The sequence below is a fragment of the Triticum dicoccoides genome, chromosome 7B (assembly GCF_002162155.2).
Source record: "Triticum dicoccoides isolate Atlit2015 ecotype Zavitan chromosome 7B, WEW_v2.0, whole genome shotgun sequence".
Classification (NCBI taxonomy): domain Eukaryota; kingdom Viridiplantae; phylum Streptophyta; class Magnoliopsida; order Poales; family Poaceae; genus Triticum; species Triticum dicoccoides.
In genome coordinates, this window is record NC_041393.1 from 65623302 (window position 1) to 65639617 (window position 16316).

Sequence of the window (16316 nt, forward strand, 5' to 3'; positions counted from 1 at the left end):
ATGAACAAGACCCTGTGGTGTGGAGGGCTGGATGAATTGGACGACCCCGTGGAGGGCTGGATGAACAGTAGACGGTGGAGGGGTGGATGAACAGTAGCCCGTGGAGGGGTGGTTGAACAGGAGCCCGTGGAGAGGGGTGGTTGAATAGTAGCCGGTGGAGTAGCGCGCGGTGGAGGATGGATGAACAGGAGTCCGTGGATGAACAGTCACTGGTGGAGGCTGCAGGAGGTCGACGGTGGATGAACAGTAGCCCGTGGAGGCTGGAGGAGGTCGACGGTGGAGATGAACAGTATCCCGTGGAGTCCCGTTTTGCCGTACGCCACACCCCTCCCGATGAACAGGACCCCCGTTTCGACCGTAGTGCTCCAACACAAGTCCGTTTCATCCGTTTTGCGGTACGCCACACCCCTCCCGATCAACAGGACCCCCGTTTCGACCGTAGGAGGTCCATTTTGTCCGTTTTGCGGTACGCCACACCCCTCCCGATCAACAGGACCCCCGTTTCGACCGTAGGAGGTCCGTTTCCTCCGTTTTGTGGCACGCCAGACCCCTCCCGATGAACATGATCCCGGTTCGAACATGGCCCGTCAAACACAAGGCCGTTTCCTCCGTCTGCGGTACGCCATGCCTCGTTTCCATCGCATGTTCCGTCCAAGCCCTCCCGATGAACACGACGACGCATTCTATTCCGACCCAGCCGGTTGGCTCCCCATGAACACGACGACGACGCTGTTTCTCCGTTCCGACCCAGCCAATGTACACGAGCCCTAGCCGTACGTATATATGCACGAGTAGGCGTTCGAGACCCCGCCCGTATGTACACATACGTGGCCGTATTTTCTTTCTTGCACCCTGGCCGCTGTACGTACTTGTACATGCTACGTGCACGCCTCTACTATGACACATGTGCACCTCTACATCCACCAGTATGTACGTACATGTTCGCGACCAGAATGACAATGCTACGTACGCTTCGACCAGGTGGGTCCCGACTGTCAGGCAATTCCTTGCGTGCAAAGATGTAGCTGGTGGGTCCCAGCAGTCCGGGGGGCGAATCATTTTATTTTTTTCTCGGACGCACTTCCTTGCGTGCGAAGGTGTAGCTGGTGGGTCCCAGCAGTCAGCTGGCGAATCGTTTTGTTGTTTTCTTTTGACCGGACGCACTTCTTTGCGTGCGAAGGTGTAGCTGGTAGGTCCCAGTAGTCAGGGGGGAAACGTTTTTTTCGCGAAATACGGTGGCCCGTCCGGTGGGTCCCTGCTGTCAGGTGGAGGAATAATTATTTTGCGCGTAATAAGGAGGCACTTCCTTGCGGCCGCCGTGGACCCAGCTGTCAGCATCTCCACGTAGAGTACTCTTCCAATGGAAGTCGGTCGTTGACCACATTGACCACGCCACGCCGAGAGCACCAGGGCGGTGGACGACGGTGAGGCCTAGGAAGGGGACGACGCGGAGCCGGGGAAGATGCGGTAGTGGATGCCCACGCGGATAGGAGTACGACTGTACAAGGGTTTATTGGTTCGTCTGCCGTCGCCGGAGAATAACAGCAGGTGTGGGTCAGTAGAGGGAAGGCTAGGCCAGCGATGGGAGTACGGTGGGGCGGTGAGGCCTGCACGACAGCACAGTCGACCGTGTGGAGGAGGGAGCAGGCAGTCCTGCTGGCGCTTGTTTGAGCGACTGGATCATGAAGAGCGAAGATTGAAGAAGCACGACAGCCGTTGGATGGACATCCAATAGTCACTGCTCTCGTGTGTTGACTAAGTTGACAAGGTGTTGCGTGTGTGTCAACCTTTTTTTATGAAAGCATACGCGTTAACCTGCAGTAGGCGCACAAGTCAGCCTCAAATCTATGGAAAAGAGCAGACATCCCATCTACCATTATTTCTAATAATATATATATCCCATTTGCTAATTCTTAAGAAGTTTTTTGGAGCCCATCTTCTTTTTGTTAGCATTACACCCCATATTGTGGCCACGATTAAAAAGTATACGAAATTTTGCATATTTCGGTGCAGTCAACTGTTTTTAATCCAGAAATATCGATTCACATTCAAACTATTTTGAAAAATAGTTTATATAAATATAAAATCCAAATAATTGTCCACGCATAAAAATCAATGGAATTTAAAATCTTGTAATGAAAAAAATTTGAAACTAATTCCCGCTTTGATGTGTTTTAAAAATGTACAGCCCATTTCTAGGCAAACCGAATGAAACTCTCCTCGTCTTGAAAGATTTGCAGCCCAGCAGGGTCGATAAAGCAAGTAGGCCTTGTTTGGGTATTTCTTTAAAAAAATAGGACTGGGCTAGCCATTTTTAGCAAGAAAAAAACACAACTGGGCTCATGATGTGGTAAACATAAATAAAACCCTGGCTAGACGGGCCACGGCCCCTGCACAGCCCCGTTGTTACCCTGATCCGTCGCTAAAACTAGTATAAATAACAATTGCTTGTTCCTAAAAAAAACTGCGCGACCTGCTGGGTCCCTGGTGTCAGCTGCTCGTAGTGTAATTCTCTCGTTTATTGACTACATTGACAATGGCGTGAGCCACAGATGTCCAACCATTAGGAGGAACCATATTTTTGGGCTTGTAATACAGAGGCACTTGCTTGCGTACTGCCATGACGCTGGTGGGTCCCTACTGTCATCCTCTCCACGTACAGTGATCTCCTTGTTCCTCTCGGTTGTTGACGACGTTGACAACGCAAGAGGGTGGCGCACCGCGCATGGCGAGCGAACCAAGGCCACAAGGCGGAGGACGACGGCGAGGCCTCGGACGGAATGAACAGGAGCCGTGGAAGATGCGCCGGTCCAGTCGCAGGCGGAGGGGAGTACGAGGGTTGACTGGTTCGGGTGCGGGTGCGTGTTGGGGCTGATGTCACCGGAGAATAACAATACGTGTGGGGGAATAGAGGAGGGACTGGCCAATGTTGGAGGGTACGTACGGTAGGGCGGCGGAGGGCGCAGCCAGCCATGGGATGCTGGAGCAGGCGGAGCCGACGGGGTGGTTCGGTTTGGGCGGCTGGAGGAAGAAGACAAGAGATAGAAGATACACGACAGATGTTGGATGTCAATCCAATGGCTGGTAGGCAGAATCATTTGTTGACTGGCTAGGCTATTTCCTCGTGGGTCCCAAATGTCAGAATCCAAACCTGTCACGGTCATGCAGCCTTTCCTATGAAAATTTACATCCCATTTGATGTGCTAGTTCGAAATAAGTTTGTGGGTGCTGGTGGGGGCTAATCACTTGGCTTCTGTAATGCACAGTGAGCTCAAGCAGCCGGCGAGAGTGATGTTATGTCCCTTGGTTGGGATTTGTTACAATATTTCACTTTAAATTAAACGAATGGCAAGCCATGCCTTGTTTCAAAGAAAATATGGCAGTCACAGCCGAGTTGAAAAGGGCAGGAACATCTAACTCCAGCTTACAAACTGTACAAAATCACGAGGGTTAATTGTTCATCATGTTTACAAAAAAACCCAGGTTGAAAAGGGCAACAACATCTAACTCCAGCAGTGTTTTCGGCAGTCACAGTCAAATGGATCGTTCAGGTCCATAGAATGAACATCCTGGGTGATAAAATTTACTGGATTATGACCACAATATGTTGTAAATAGAAGCCCGGCACGTTCAGATGCTCTTTTGCCCACCTGAAACTCCTTTTTTTGCTCTTCGACATACCCATCCGTCAAAATCATGCTGCTGATAAACTTAAGCCTGATGGACAATAGTAACCTCGCATTGAGCAGGAAGAATGTGACAAATCTAGTGTTTGCACGGTTGGCTACATATCTTTCTAGCGTTATTGTCTTCAATCGAATCTCATGAGAAGTGAGAAAATCCCGATGCTTACGAATCCACTGATTGGTTATAACTTTCTTACCCCGTCTTGTTGCCTAAATAGACATGAAGATTGAAAATAGTTAAGGTCTAAAAAAAGAGTGTCAAAAGAGCAACAACTGAATGGTTAGTTCTAGTACACTATATGCGGGCTTCCAATGTGCGTGTGAAACTATCACCTTTATATACAACTTCTCCAGACATGGAAAGCGATGCAGCAAGCCAATAATCTTGTTCATATCAAAACTAATCATTTGGATATATAAGATCTTGAGAGAATCCATGTAACACCCCAGATGTAACATGTCCCAATTTGGCAATATATCAACTTGACCTTCATCCAATTCTTGTGGGTTTTATCATGTTTGGCCTCATCTTATTTGGTTATGTGTTTTATTCTTTTCATTGTCATGCTCACCTTACCATATTGCATTTGTGCTTCTTGTCATATTCCTTTTAGCCATCATATGTCATCATCATATAGTGCATTTTCATCTCATGACATCTCATGTTGCATTTTGTCATTCATGTTGTTGCCATGAGCATCATGAGCATGACCTTTGTCCCCCTTCCAAACCATTGCACCATCACTTCTCCTTCCTTCCCTTTTCCTTCCTTCTTTTGCTAAGTGCTATTTTCCTTTCTCTATTAATGTTCATATTCTCCCTATAAATCTTGCTCCATGTCATAAACCTCTCTGCCAAATGTCTCCTTATTTGAACTTGTTTTGGTCAGGTTCAAAAATGACACAAGTTTGAATATAATCCAAACTTGTCTTATTTTTTCTACCTCTAAAAAAAAGCCTGCAATTTATTCAAATAGTGGATAATTCCAGGAGCTTGAGAATATTTTCTTTATACTCCAACTCCTCTCCTTTTACCCTGTGCTTTTCTGTTTCTGTTTCTGTTTGAACAAATAGAAAAAAAGGAGAGTATCAGCCCAACCAGCGCAGCAGCCCCCCTGGGCCTCCCACAGCCCAGCCAAGGCCTTTCCTACCCGCCAGCCCAGCCAGCGCAGCCAGCCAGCTCGCTCGCGCCCTCGTCGTTTCTCACCCAGCCGCAACGCTACCCAGGAGCCCGTACGCCCACGTGTCACCCGCTACCCCACTAGCCAGCCTCTGGCTACAGCGCACCCGCCCCTCACCTTTTCGTCAAGCTCGTTCCAGGCGCGCACATGGCCACGGCCGCGTCGACGCCGTGCTCCACCCGTCGCACTGGCCCCCTTTTAACCCCTCTCCTTGTCCACACAACCCCTAGGGTTTCCCTTCTTCCTCTCATCGCTGCCGCCAGGTGAGTAGAACCACCAGATCCACCGCAACCGCTCCGTCCCGAGCGCACCTGAGAGCGCACCTCATCGGCGGCATGCTCTCCGGTCACTCCCAACCCCGTAGATCGTGTCCTTCTTCTTCCTCGTCGTCGTCTCCTTCCACGACGTCGACTACGGTGCCCCAGACGACGAGTTCCTCGACGTCCTCTGCTTCCACCTTCCTCTCGGTCAGGACCGCGCCAAGGTTCAGAGCTCCACTTCGTCGCCGCCAGCTCGTCTCCGTCGACTACATCGTGTCCTTGGGTGAGCTTGGTAATGCACCTCCCTCTCCCATCCTTCCCATGGCATGTAGGCACCCGCAGTTCTCAGCCGATCCATGTCTTCCCCGCGCTCGCAGTGCTCCGGCGATCTCTGAATTTATTTGTGCAGTGCTGTTCAACCATAGCGTGCTTTCGTGTCCCCGCTCTGGATCCCCCCTGTCGTGCTCCCGCAGCTCGTTCGCGCTGCTCGTTCGCGCTGCTCGTTCGCGCTCCAGATTCTACCAAAACAGATGCAGGTGCCGACGATACCAGCGCAGATGGCGCAACTGAGCTGAAGTGGGAATTTGATGAGGCCCTTGGTCGATACTATGTATCGTTTCCAGATGATCAGTAGTGGAGCCCAGTCGGGGCGATCGGGAATCTAGCATTTGGGGTTGTCTTCTTTTCACTTGAACTTAACCGTAGCCGGTCTATGAGTGTATTTTGAATGATGTATGATCTTAAATTATGTATTGTGTGAAGTGGCAATTGTAAGCCAACTCTCTTTATCCCATTCTTGTTCATTACATGGGATTGTGTGAAGATGACCCTTCTTGCGACAAAACCACTATGCGGTTATGCCTCTAAGTCGTGCTTCGACACGTGGGAGATATAGCCGCATCGTGGGTGTTACAAGTTGGTAATCAGAGCCATCCCCGACTTAGGAGCCCCCTGCTTGTTTTTTTGTTGGCGAGGTTGAGTCTAGAACAAAAATGTTTTGAGTCTTAGGATTATATATATCGGAGAGTAGGATTCTTTTTACTCCTCAGTCCCTTCGTCGCTCTGGTGAGGTCTCCTGACGTAGATGTTTTGACTTTCCTCTTCTCAAATTTCTCTAATTTTTTTAGGATCACGCGGGTATCTTGGAATCGTTCCGATGGTTTTGTGACGAGAACATTGTTCTTGGTGCCTCCTGTCTATTTATGTGGCTTTGACCCGGGGAGTCGAGCTCTGAGGTGTTGTCGTCACAATTTTATCGTTGCAGTTCTGGAATACCTGAGTTTTGCCGACATCGCAAATCTCTTTTATGCAGTTGTTGGTGAGATAACCTCGACGCCACCTAGTACTGGGACGGGAGTTTGGGAGTATTGCCATAACTCGTATAACGGATGCTTTTCGAAGGTTGAGGTACACGATTTCCGAAGGTTTCTTGGTTATGTGTTGACGGATGGATACAACTGGATGTAGGGATTGTTAGTTTGGGTGAGATATATTGATTCCCTTGTATCCCCAACACCTGATTGCATAACCAGAAAGTTTCAGGAGTTTATAGGTGGGATTCAAGTAGCTCTAGCATTTCTTCCCGCAAATATTTGGTTTGTGATTGGGTAATCCTTACCACTTATTTGTTCCAGTTATACCTTGTTTATTTCATTTATCAATCTCTATTCAAGTGGCTTCTCACCTTTATGGACGTGTGATGTTTACTTTGGAATTCATTCGTTCATCTTTGTTCGAATGTTTATTGTGAAGACTATATGTTGCAATTTCTATCCATTGATTCAGCTTGTCTATCTGTCTATCAAGATGCTAACGGATGTCACCCTCTCAGGATGGCTCCGCCAACGCGTCAGAATCCGGAAAGTAATGATGGGAGTCAGGCGAACCCTCCACCTCCACCTCCGCCTCCGGAGGCATGGCAAGCTTTGATGGCAGCCTCAAACGCCCATGCCTAGATGATGATCCAGCTCATGCAAGAGCGCAACCAAGGCCAAGGCAACCCAGGGAATCAAGGTCAAGGGCAGTTCAATCATCAGCCTCTATTTCCTACCCTCAACCAATTCCTTGCAAATCAGCCAAAGTCTTTCAGCTACTGTGTCGAGGCCACAGACACCGATGATTGGCTCGTGGATATCAACAAGCATTTTGAATGTAGCAATGTCAGGCCTGAGGACTACGTCAAGTTCACTTCTTTTCAGCTCAAGGATCAAGCAGCTGATTGGTTCCAGCAATACAAGGATTCCAGAGGTGGTCGAGTGATTACTTGGACTGATTTCTGTCGGGACTTTAAAGCTCACCATATTCCTACCAGTGTTGTTGAGAGCAAGCGTGAGGAGTTCCGCAATCTCAAGCAAGGCAACATGTCAGTGTACGAATACAACAAGCAGTTTGAGAAACTTGCTCGCTTCGCTAAGCAAGATGTTCCAGATGAGAAGAGTATGATCTATCAATTCAGAGGTGGCCTTAGAGAGGATCTGCAGTTAGCTGTCGTTCTTGTTGAGCCTACTCAGTTTGATCAATTCTACAATATGGCACTCAAGCAAGAAGGTGCTCAGCTCAAGTGTGAGGCTTCTAAGAAGAGAATCAGGGATGCAGTGCAATCTTCTTCTTCCTCACAAGTGGCAACTAAGCAGTAGAAGTTCTATCTTCCTCCTGCTCCGTTTCGTCAGCCTTACCAGCAGAAGAACTCAAGTGGTCGTGGATCTTCCCACCCACCCAACCCAAGCTATCAGAACAAGTCTCAGCCTCAAGCTTCAAAGTCGAATGCTCCTTATCACCGTCCGCTCTCACAAGTGACTTGCAACAAGTGCCAGCAGAAAGGTCACTACGCGAACAAATGTTTCAATCAAAGGCGCCTTCCTCCTCCTCCTCCTGTGAGGTCTTCAAGCAATGCAGTGGTCAAGCATAATTCCAAGTTTGCAAAGGTGAACATGATGAATGCAGCTCAGGCAGAGGATTCTTCAGATGTGATCATCGGTAATCTTCCTTTTAATGATATTCCTGCAAAAGTTCTTTTTGACACTGGTGCATTGCTTAGTTTCATCTCAAGACCATTTGCATCTAAGCATGAGTTGTCTTTCCAAGAATTTCCTAGACGCCGTTAGCAGTTGTCTCTCCCACTAAAAGCATGAACGCAAGCTACATGGTTTCGGATGTTTCCATCAAGATGGGCGACTATAAATTTCTGTCTTCTCCAGTTGTTCTTGGTGACTCTGATATTGATCTAATTCTCGGGATGGACTGGCTTTCTAAGCACAAGGATCAGCTTGATTGTGCTGCCAGGCAAATTCAATTGACACACCCTTCTGAGGATGTTATCATCTATGCCGCTCGTGATGAAACCATTCGGTTGTTCTCTCTCAATGAGAAGGGCGAGTTGGATGCTATTTCTCAAATTCCAGTCGTTTGTGAGTACCAAGATGTCTTTCCAGAAGAGCTTCTGGGTATGCCTCCTCATTGGCCAGTCGAATTCGTTATTGATCTTGAGCCTGGAACAGAACCCGTTTGCAAGCGTCCTTACAAGCTTGGACCCAAGGAGCTGAAGGAATTGAAGAAACAGCTTGATGAACAAGAGCGTCTGGGTTTGATCAGACCGAGTTCATCCCCATGGGGTTGTGGAGTTCTTTTTGTCCAGAAGAAGGATGGCACGGACCGACTTTGCGTCGATTACCGTCCATTGAACAAGAAGACAATCAAGAACAAGTATCCACTTCCCAACATCAATGAGCTTTTCGAGCTACTCAAAGGTGATAAAGTATTCTCCAAGCTTGACCTTCGTATGGGTTATCATCAGATTCGCATTCGTGAACAAGATATCCCCAAGACAGCATTCAGAACAAGCTATGGTTCTTATGAATATACTGTCATGTCTTTCGGCCTTGTCAATGCTCCTCCAATGTTCTCTCGCATGATGAACTTTATCTTCAACCCCTACACCAATGAATTCGTTCTGGTGTATCTCGATGATATTTTGGTCTTCTCCAAGAATAAGCAGGATCATGCCAAACATTTGCGATTGGTGCTCGACAAGCTCAGATAGCATCAATTCTATGCGAATTTTTCCAAATGTGAGTTCTGGCTTGATGAAGTTCTTTACCTTGGTCATATCATCTCTGCCAAGGGCATTGCTGTTAATCTCGCGAAGGTTTCTGCAGTTCTGAATTGGGAACCACCTCAGAATGTCAAATAGCTCCGCAGTTTTCTTTGTCTTGCAAGCTATTGCCGAAGATTCGTTGAGAACTTCTCTAAGATTGCAAAGCCTCTTTCCAACCTCCTCTAGAAGCATGTCAAGTATGTCTGGACGCCTGAGTGTGATGTCGCTTTCAACACCCTCAAAGAGAAGCTAGTCACAGCTCCTGTTTTGACTCCTCCTGATGAATCCAAGCCATTCGAAGTTTTTTGTGATGCTTCCCTTCAAGGTCTCGGTGCTGTGTTGATGCAAGAGAAAAAAGTTGTGGCCTATACCTCTCGTCAGTTGAAGCCCAACGAAAAGAACTACCCCACTCATGATCTTGAGTTGGCGGCAGTTGTCCATGCATTGATAACATGGAGACATCTCTTATTGGGAAGGCAAGTGGACATTTTCACCGATCACAAGAGTCTCAAGTATATCTTCACTCAACCCAAACTTAACCTCAGGCAAACTCGATGGGTCGAAATAATTCAAGAGTACAATCCGAGTATTGAATATACTCCTGGCAAGGTTAATGTGATTGCAGATGCTCTGAGCAGAAAGGCTTATTGCAACAGTCTAATTCTCAAGCCGTTTCAACCGGATCTTTGTGAGGCTTTCCGCAAGCTGAATCTTCAAGTTGTTCCTCAAGGCTTTCTTGCCAACCTCATAGTCTCTCCTACTTTGGAAGATCAAATTCGTGAGGCACAACTCCTGGATACCATGGTGAAGAAGGTGAAACATGGTATTGACAAGGGCATTCCCAAATACAAGTGCTATCGCTTGGATGACAAAGATGCTCTTTTCTTCGAGGATCGAATTGTGGTTCCAAAAGGTGATTTGAGAAAAGTGATCATGAATGAGGCACACAATTCCCTCCTATCCATTCATCCTGGAAGTACAAAGATGTACCATGACCTCAAGCAGTCGTATTGGTGGACTCGAATGAAGCGAGAGATTGCTCAATTCGTGAATGAATGTGATGTCTGCAGAAGAGTGAAAGCAGAACACCAAAGACCAGCTGGTCTCCTTCAACCTCTTGCTATTCCGGAATGGAAGTTTGACCATATCGAGATGGACTTTGTGACTGGTTTTCCTAAGTCCAAGCGTGGACATGATGCTATCTTCGTTGTCATTGACAAGCTTACCAAAGTGGCTCATTTTCTTCCTATCAAAGAATCTATCACAGCAGCTCAGCTAGCAGAGCTATACACCTCTAGAATTGTCTCCTTGCACGGCATTCCACAATTGATATCTTCAGATCGTGGAAGCATATTCACTTCTAAGTTCTGGGACTCCTTTCAGACGGCCATGGGCTCCAACATTCGTTTCAGCATAGCTTTCCATCCTCAAACAAGTGGCCAAGTCGAGCGAGTCAATCAAATTCTTGAAGATATGCTAAGGGTTTGTGTCATCTCTTTCGGTATGAAGTGGGAAGATTGTCTTCCATATGCCGAGTTGTCCTACAACAATAGCTTCCAAGCGAGTTCGGGCAAGGCTCCATTTGAAATTCTCTATGGTAGAAAGTGCCGTACTCCTCTCAATTGGTCTGAGACAGGTGAACGCCAACTTCTTGGCAACGACTTGATCACAGAAGCCGAAGAAATGTGCAAAGTCATTCGTGAGAATCTCAAAGCCGCGCAATCGCGCCAAAAGAGTTACTATGATAGCAAGCACCATGACTTGGCTTTTGAAATCGAAGACCATGTCTACCTCCACGTCTCTCCAATGAAAGGCACTCGTCGCTTCGGTATCAAAGGGAAGCTTGCCCCTAGATATGTGGGTCCTTCAAGATCATTGGCAAAAGAGGCGACCTCGCCTATCAACTTGAGCTTCCATCCAACTTTGCAAACGTGCACGATGTGTTTCACGTGTCACAACTTCGCAAGTGCTTCAAGACTCCTAAGCGCACTATCAACTTCGAAGAAATCGACCTCCAAGAAGATCTCTCTTATCATGAGCACCCCGTTGCTATTCTTGAGGAAACCGAGCGCAAGACTCGCAACAAGTCAATTAAATTCTTGAAAGTGAAGTGGTCACACCATTCCGACCGAGAAGCCACCTGGGAGCGCGAGGATCACCTCCGTTCCGAATATCCAGAGTTCTTTCAGTCCTAGATCTCGGGACGAGATCCTCTTGTAGTGGAGGAGAGTTGTAACACCCCAGATGTAACATGTCCCAATTTGGCAATATATCAACTTGACCTTCATCCAATTCTTGTGGGTTTTATCATGTTTGGCCTCATCTTGTTTGGTTATGTGTTTTATTCTTTTCATTGTCATGCTCACCTTACCATATTGCATTTGTGCTTCTTGTCATATTCCTTTTAGCCATCATATGTCATCATCATATAGTGCATTTTCATCTCATGCCATCTCATGTTGCATTTTGTCATTCATGTTGTTGCCATGAGCATCATGGGCATGACCTTTGTCCCCCTTCCAAACCATTGCACCATCACTTCTCCTTCCTTCCCTTTTCCTTCCTTCTTTTGCTAAGTGCTATTTTCCTTTCTCTATTAATGTTCATATTCTCCCTATAAATCTTGCTCCATGTCATAAACCTCTCTGCCAAATGTCTCCTTATTTGAAGTTGTTTTGGTCAGGTTCAAAAATGACACAAGTTTGAATATAATCCAAACTTGTCTTATTTTTCTACCTCTAAAAAAAAGCCCAATGCAATTTATTCAAATAGTGGATAATTCCAGGAGCTTGAGAATATTTTCTTTATACTCCAACTCCTCTCCTTTTACCCTGTGCTTTTCTGTTTCTATTTCTGTTTGAACAAATAGAAAAAAAAGGAGAGTATCAGCCCAGCCAGTGCAGCAGCCCCCCTGGGCCTCCCACAGCCCAGCCAAGGCCTTTCCTGCCCGCCAGCCCAGCCAGCGCAGCCAGCCAGCTCGCTCGCGCCCTTGTCGTTTCTCACCCAGCGGCGACGCTACCCAGGAGCCCGTACGCCCACGTGTCACCCGCGACCCCACTAGCCAGCCTCTGGCTACAGCGCACCCGCCCCTCACCTTTTCGTCAAGCTCGTGCCGGGCGCGCACATGGCCACGGCCGCGTCGACGCCGTGCTCCACCCATCGCCCTGGCCCCCTTTTAACCCCTCTCCTTGTCCACACAACCCCTAGGGTTTCCCTCTTCCTTTCATCGCCGCCCCCAGGTGAGTAGAACCACCAGATCCACTGCAACCGCTCCGTCCCGAGCGCACCTGAGAGCGCACCTCGTTGCCGGCGTGCTCTCCGGTCACTCCCAACCCCGTAGATCATGTCCTTCTTATTCCTCGTCGTCGTCTCCTTCCACGACGTCGACTACGGTGCCCCGGACGACGAGTTCCTCGACGTCCTCTGCTTCCACCTTCCTCTCGGTCAGGACCGCGCCAAGGTTCAGAGCTCCACTTCGTCGCTGCTAGCTCGTCTCCGTCGACTACATCGTGTCCTTGGGTGAGCTTGGTAATGCACCTCCCTCTCCCATCCTTCCCATGGCATGTAGGAACCTGTAGTTCTCAGTCGATCCATGTCTCCCCCGTGCTCGCAGTGCTTCGGCGATCTCTGAATTTATTTATGCAGTGCTGTTCAACCCTAGCGTGCTTGCGTGTCCCCGCTCCGGATCCCCCCTGTCATGCTCCCGCAGCTCGCTCGTGCCGCTCGTTCGCGCTCCCGCGCACACCCGGCCTTTCCTTGTGTCGCCGTAGCTGCTGCTGCCGCTCGCCGCGGACGCCATGGCCCCGAGTCGAGCAACTGCCCGAGCTCGAGCGCCCCTGTATCCCCCTCGTAGTTGCATGCATCCTTACCCCTTTCCGCACGCCCGCCAGAGTCCCTGTGCCCCGCTGGTTGCCACCGTTGCCCTCGCCGGCGCCGTCGTCTTCTTTGTTTGCAACAGAGGAGCTCAATCTGGTGTCTATCTAAAAGGGGCCGAATCCCTTTTCCTATCAGTAGTACCTACCTAGCCCAGTGGTTGCCGATGCAGAACCACATCGGGGAGACCCGGGTTCGATCCCCCACGGGTGCATTATCCTTCCCCCCTTTTTCCTGTTTTCTTGCACCGTGTGTATGACAGGGTGGCCCCACCTGTCATCCTCCCTTAGCCCCTGTTTGTTATTTTTATTTTTATTTTTTTATTGTTGTTCCCTGCGATTATTCCATTTCTGGCATATGGAATCTATCCATTTCGGGCAAGTCCATTTCTGGACGTTTCCAAATATGGAAAATGCCATTTTTGTCATATTCCATTTAGGGCAGGTTTTATCTTAGTGCATTTGTGATGATTTTTCTACAGCAACCCTAACATATTATATATGTTTTTGGGTAGAAAAATCCCACCAATCCAGTGGTGGCATTAGTTTCTGCATTTGAGCAAGTTCATGAACATGTCATCTCAATCCATGTTGCTGTTTTGTCCTTTATGTGTTTGCTCATGCAATTATGCTAGGTGGTTGTTTTGCACATGAGTAGCTTCATTTTCATGCCTACTTCATGCTAGTACTTGTTCCATGCCATGACATGCCTGGTAGTGAGTTAATCAAGCCTGTTGAGATGCCATGATGAATCTGTTTCTGCTATGTCTAGTAATTCCACTAAGTCTGTAGAAACTGTTATCTTTTGCATTATTGCCATGCTATGTTAGTCATGCTCTAGTGGTTTATAGATTGAGCTCAGTGTTCATGTTTCGTAGAGCATCTCCTGTACATCACTGCTATGCATTCTGTTCATATGTTTGGGTGCTATGGCTTATTTATACTTTGCATCCAAGTGGCCATGTTGCTGTTTTAAGCAGTTTGCATCATATCTTGTCTTGCTTGTCATTTTCAAACCGTGCATCCGAATCCGGTGATCTTTATATCGATCTCAACCGAAATAATCTCATCTTTCCAGCGGCATACTTGGTTTGCCAAGTTGTTGCCTCATTCAATCATCTTTCCTTCCGAAGCACGCATATGCATCGCATATCACATCTCGCATATCATGACATGTATTGCATCATGTTGCTTGTGCATTGCACCGTGCTTTATTGTGGTTCCTTTGCTTGTGTTCTTGCTTTGGGTAGAGCTGGGAGACGAGTACGTGCACGAGGAACCTGTTGAGTACGCTAACGAGGATCAAGCCTTCGACAACTCTGAGAACCTTGCAGGCAAGATGACCATACCTTCGATATCACTTCTATCTTTGCTTGCTAGTACTCGCTCTATCGCTATGTTAGATCTACCTGCCATTGTTTATCATGCCTCCCTATTGCCATGTCAAACCTCTAACCATCCTGTGCTAGCAACCGTTGTTTGTCTATGTCACCGCTTTTGCTCAGCCCCTCTTATAGCGTTGTTAGTTGTAGGTGAAGATGAAGTTTGTTCTTGGTCGGAACATGGATATTTTGGGATATCACAATATCTCCTGTTTAAATTAATGCACCTTATATACTTGGTAAAGGGTGGAAGGCTCGGCCTTATGCCTGGTGACTTGTTCTACTCTTGCCGCCCTAGTTTCCATGATACTAGTGTTATGTTCCTTGAGTTTGCGTTCCTTACACGGTTGGGTGATTTATGGGACCCCCTTGACAGTTCGCTTTGAATAAAACTCCTCCAGCAAGGGCCAACCTTGGTTTTACCATTTTCCACCTAAGCCCTTTTCCCTTGGGTTTTCGCAAGCCCAAGGGTCATCTTTATTTACCCCCCCGGGCCAGTGCTCGTCATGAGTGTTGGTCCAACCTGTCAGCCGCCGGTGGCCACCAGGGGCAACTCTGGGTTGGCCTACTGGAAGTTTGGACAATCCGGTGTGCCCTGAGAACGAGATATGTGCAGCTCCTATCGGGATTTATCGGCACAGTCGGGTGGCTTTGCTGGTCTTGTTTTACCATTGTCGAAATGTTTTGCGAACCGAGATTCCGAGACTGATCGGGTCTTCCCGAGAGAAGGTATATCCTTCCTTGACCGTGAGAGCTTGTGATGGGCTGAGTTGGGACACCCCTGCAGGGTATATAATCTTTCGAAAGTCGTGCCCGCGGTTATGAGGCAGATGGGAATTTGTTAATGTCTGGTTGTAGATAACTTGACACTTGACTTCATTAAAATGCATCAACAACGTGTGTAGCCGTGACGGTCTTTTCTCGGCGGAGTCCGGGAAGTGAACACGGTTTGAGTTATGTTTGACGTAAGTAGCTTCAGGATCACTTCTTGATCACTTCTAGCTTCTCGACCGACGCGTTGCTTCTCTTCTCGCTCTCACTTGCGTATGTTAGCCACCATATATGCTTAGTGTTTGCCGTAGCTCCACCATATTACCCCTTACCTACCTATGAGCTTAAATAGTCTTGATCTCGCGGGTGTGAGATTGCTGAGTCCTCGTGACTCATAGATTCTACCAAAACAGATGCAGGTGCCGAGGATACCAGTGCAGATGGCGCAACTGAGCTGAAGTGGGAATTTGATGAGGCCCTTGGTCATTACTATGTATCGTTTCCAGATGATCAGTAGTGGAGCCCAGTCGGGGCGATCGGGAATCTAGCATTTGGGGTTGTCTTCTTTTCATTTGAACTTGACCGTAGCCGGTCTATGAGTGTATTTTGAATGATGTATGATCTTAAATTATGTATTGTGTGAAGTGGCGATTGTAAGCCAACTCTCTTTATCCCATTCTTGTTCATTACATGGGATTGTGTGAAGATAACCCTTCTTGCGACAAAACCACTATGCGGTTATGCCTCTAAGTCGTGCTTCGACACGTGGGAGATATAGCCGCATCATGGGTGTTACAATCCAGCACCATTGATAGTCCATCCACGGAGAAACTCTTCATTGAGCATAGAACATAATATTAGTACAAAATGTGTACTCCAAGATGATATATAACTTATGGGCAGAAATTTAAAATGCAGCTTATGGTTACAAGCATAGATGATAATATAAAGTACCTAAAGAACTGTGGAGCCAAACACCATATTGAAATGAGCACAGAGATCATGTATTACACCCAAGGTCTCCAGTTTAGGCGCAGATAGGACGGTTATTTGCAACGGTGAATAACTAGAA